Genomic DNA, 4,999 nt, shown 5'->3' with positions numbered 1-4,999 from the left:
ATTTAAGTGAGCCACGTTGCCGATGCCGGCGCGGAATTATTGAATGTAGATGAGAATGTAGATAATGTCTAGTTAAGTGTCGTCTCTGTTATCATATTATTTCCTTGTCATTTGTATTGTTTAGTTATCATCTTTTTCACTGTTTTGTGTATTTATTAAACCCCATTCATTTGAAGCTAACCTGTGTACGGGTCTGTGTCCCTCCTTCCTGGTTGTGACATCATGCCCTGGTCAGAGTTTAGTATTAAGTAAAAAAAAATAACTGAACAAATTAAAAAAATCCTTTTTATATTTCACACGTACATACATACATACATGGCATGTATTTTCGTCTCCCACAATACAGTCTAACTGCTGTTTGTAGGATTTAGCTTTCTCATCATCATAAAATCTAAATACAGCGATGCAGCGGAGCTTTAATCTTTTAATACATCCAGCTTTCTCAGATCCTCATTTGTAATCTCTGCTCAAACAAGTCAGCCTCTGACATCAATTTTCATGATTATAGTGTCATCATTGTTAACGCGCTTATCGTCCTGTAGACCGCCAGCTACACTAGTTTGTCTAGCTGATTTGCATTCTTGGGATTGAAGTTCAGCATTTGCACTATGATCCATCTTACCTCTATTCTAAATAAATTCTAAATAAATAAATTTCTTTACACATCTATAAATGTACAACAAAATAAATACATTAAATGTATTTCTGGGAGAGAGAAAAGTGCTTGGACCCCTAAAACATTCTGCATCACACACAAACACCAAATAAAGAGGATGTATGGAGAAGAGTTTTGCTGAGAGGAAATTAAAAAAAAAAGTTTTCCTGACCTCTCGATGAACTCTGCAGTTACACAAGCTGTGTGGCATCTTAATTTGAAATGCTTGGATGCTGTGTGTGCTAATTTGGAATGTGTTGGCGTTGCTGACTATAAGCTGGCGTGCTTTTCCTGTTTGTGTTCAAAGGCCTCCGTCAGACAAGATGAGCCATGGGCAGAATGTCTCAGACGTTTCAGTATCTGGTTTTTGCAATGCTCTAGAGATGAAAGGTTTTCATTAATGGGAAATAAGGCAAAGAAGATTAAATATTAAGGGAGACTGTCTCATAACAAATGTGGAGCAAGTACAGGCGCATAAAGCAATGCTTAACACAAAATTGCAAGCGTGGATAACCATGAATAAAGCTCCTAAGAATCAGGTCACGTAACCCCTTTATACGAAACAACTGTGATTTATAGAAAAAAAGGCTAAAGGTACTACAACTCGATATAAGTGCTTGAGGCATCCATCAGCTTCGTATAGATTTGTTTGGGTTTTGGTATCTAACTTCAGCCTTGCTTGACCTACTAGCCTCCAAAATTTCATGCTTTAACTCCCAACATACCTGATCCAGCTCACAATGAAGCTTTTCCCAAGTTGGGTCAGGCGTGTAGGGAGCAGGACAACCTTGAAACTGTGCAGGACATCGAGATTAAAGCTTCTACTGCATGGTTTCTTTTCTTTTTTTTTTTTTGCTAACAGTTTAAAATAATTTTAACATCCAGTTTGAGAAGGAAGATAGTCTTTCATAAACGCCTAATCAAAAATACACAGAATCTCGTGGACTTTTATTAATACGTGTATTCTGTTTGTGTACGCAGTCAAAATTGTATATATCTTACTGGAAGCTAAATAACTTTCATTATGAATAGTCTTCGGTACTCACTGTGCTTGCAAAATGAGACCTTGAAATGGCAGCTTTAGATTTGTAGCACAGCTTGGTCTGGCTTTTCTTCACAATATGAAAAGCTTCCTTGCTTTCTGAAAGTACTTAGAGTGTGGGAGAATAGATCAAAATGATACAGTCTAGATTTTATGTGTGTCAAATCATGCACCATGCGTTAGATTACATTATATTAATCACAGCACTATTTAGTACTGATTGTAGAGTGAAAGTAAACAATTAGCGTATATAAGTGCCCCTGTGAAAGGTGCCCTGGAATAGGACCCAGGTTCCAGATGAGATAATCCACTATTACTGGGGGCTACACACTAGACTATTTCTTGCCAGATTTTTGGTCCGATTTGCCCAATCCAGTGAACGGTGGAGGTGTGGCCTGATTCTAGACTTCATTCATTTATTCATTCATTTTCTACCGCTTATCCGAACTTCTCGGGTCATGGGGAGCCTCAGGCGTCATCGGGCATCGAGGCAGGACGGAGTGCCAACCCATCGCAGGGCACACACACACTCTCTCATTCACTCACACACTCACACACTACAGACAATTTTCCAGAGATGCCAATCAACCTACCATGCATGTCTTTGGACCAGGGGAGGAAACCGGAGTACCCGGAGGAAACCCCCAAGGCACGGGGAGAACATGCAAACTCCACACACATAAGGCGGAGACGGGAATCGAACCCCCAACCCTGGAGGTGTACGGCAAACGTGCTAACCACTAAGCCATCCCCACCACACCACACCACACCACACCACACCACCCCACCACACCCCCAAATCTAGACTTGTCACAACCACTTATTTGTCTAAATAATCAAGGGTGTGGTATAAATATGATTTTTATACCGTTCCCGGTCAAGTCAGAGCCACAACAACGAGGTTCTGATGGAATACTGAAATAGCACAGGAAGCATCACCAACCAGATGTTCCATACTTTTCCGGCTCACAAACATGGCATCAAACACAACCCAAGATAAATGAAGCATTGAAAAAAGACAAGCGTGTTGAATTATGCTATTTTAAAATAGTATTTTTAATGTATTTTGCAAGACGCAAGACATACCAAGAAATCGCTAAAAACAGCCGCTGTGTGGTCTGTGGTCTGGGCAAATGGTCTAGTTTGTGCTTTTGGAGGATTACAGTATAATGTCAAAAATCAGTTGAATATGTCCTTATGATTTGTGCCGAGATTTAAAAATCGTCTAGTGTGTAGCCAGCCTAAGGCAAGGGTGTATCTTGAAATATTACTGGGACATTGACTTCTAGCATTTAAGAGATGATCTGGACCATGCAAGTTAAAAAAGGGAGGGACTAAAAACATGGATTAACGATATCATGAATATATCATCAAGGGCTGTGTTCTTGGACCCCTAAAACTCTCAAAGAAGTCAGGAATGTTGTTGCCGTATGCTATATGGTCCATCAATAATATCTCTGGCTTTACTTGAACTGTGGAAGATTCCTATGTTGTTGGAATGACAGGAAGTACTGATTTAGAGGTAAACCAATTAACTAATAAAAAGGTCTTTAGAAGTCTTTAGTAGTCATTTCCTTTTAAATGTGGGTAAAGTGTATGTCAGGATTATATCACTGTATTACAGAGGCATGTGTGTGTGTGTGTGTGTGAGTGTGTGAGTGTGTGTGTGTGTGTGTCGTCTGGGAGTGCCGTGTGATTTGTGATGCGTTAGTCTTGCTCATTATCCAATAAAACTACAGCCAAAGTGTAACATGCTAAAAGGCTGTTTGTTCAACCCATGTGAACTTTTGTACCCCAAATCCCCCACCACCCAACCATACAGACCTTTCCATCATCGGAATGCTAAGCATCATGGGATATCCAAGTGTTGATGAGAATTAGTGCAGAGGCATGGGCTGAATTAAGGGGCACGGCGGCAATTGACTCGGCATGGCAAACACATCGACTTCATGGCTGAAGGTTGTAGTAGCATAAAAGCAGTGTTAAATTGATTGCTAAATTGATATTGACCCTAGAGCAGAATACTGAAGCAGAATTCAAGCATTTGGCTTAGGGTTAAAGGTGCATTTTGTAAATGCAATAATCAGTACTTTCAGTGATTCCTCTGTGATTTGCAATATTTCCATGTCATGGAACTACCTTGTTGAAGATTACCATTGATCTAAACAGGTTTTTTTTTTCTTGATCCAGGCCTTCCTGTGTCTTATGGGGTGGCTTGAGTTCAGCTGTAACTGTGGCTTAAAGGGAATGTGATAGGGGTTGGTACAAGTGCCTTCAGGTAAGTGGGATCTCTGGGAAATATTGCACACTTATTTCTTTTCATTCATTCATTCATTTTCTACCGCTTATCCGAACTTCTTGTGTCACGGGGAGCCTGTGCCTATCTCAGGTGTCATCGGGCATCGAGGCAGGATACACCCTGGACGGACTGCCAACCCATCACAGGGCACACACACACTCACATTCACTCACGCAATCACACACTACAGACAATTTTCCAGAGATGCATGCATGTCTTTGGACCTGGGGAGGAAACCAGAGGAAACCCCCGAGGCACGGGGAGAACATGCAAACTCCACACACACAAGTCGGAGGCGGGAATCGAACCCCCAACCCCGGAGGTGTGAGGCGAACGTGCTAACCACTAAGCCACCGTGTCCCCTTATTTCTTTTGAGTTGATTGAAATTAAAACCATTGCTACACCTTCTCTCAAGAGCCCCTGGTAGTCCTAGAACTATCTGAGGAAGGTTTTAGATGTGGAGAATGGAGGTAGGATTCTGAATACCTGAAAGATTTTGAGTGACCACATTAACATCTGTTTTAAATGTGTCTTCAAATCCATCCATGCAACAACCTACAGATTGGTAACCAGTCTGGCTTCAAACTGACACTAACTTCTGTTGGGTTTACTAAGAAGCTTCATAACACCAAATTATCAACAGTTCTCATTTTTTGCTCATTTTCCATTTACACCTTCTTGTTCAGTGTAATACCCTTACATGATTTTTCATGCTTTGCTGATGACACTAAACCCACTGTCTCCTATAACTTAATCATAGTCTTGCTGGGATTTAGTATAAGGTCAATTGTCCTCTTATTATAGAGGACAATTGACCTTATACTAAATCCCAGCAAGACTATGATTAAGTTGTAACATATACCTGGAGATGCACCCTGATGTCTCCGATTACATCATCTAACAGGGTAGTTCCAGACAACCAACGATCCTTCTCTGCTTGTACTGCTAACTTGTTTCATTAAATCATCAGTAGGATCTGGGCATTTCACTCACATACTTGTT

This window comes from Tachysurus fulvidraco, chromosome 9 (genome assembly GCF_022655615.1).
Source record: "Tachysurus fulvidraco isolate hzauxx_2018 chromosome 9, HZAU_PFXX_2.0, whole genome shotgun sequence".
In the NCBI taxonomy this organism is placed as follows: domain Eukaryota; kingdom Metazoa; phylum Chordata; class Actinopteri; order Siluriformes; family Bagridae; genus Tachysurus; species Tachysurus fulvidraco.
This window is presented reverse-complemented; position numbering follows the sequence as displayed.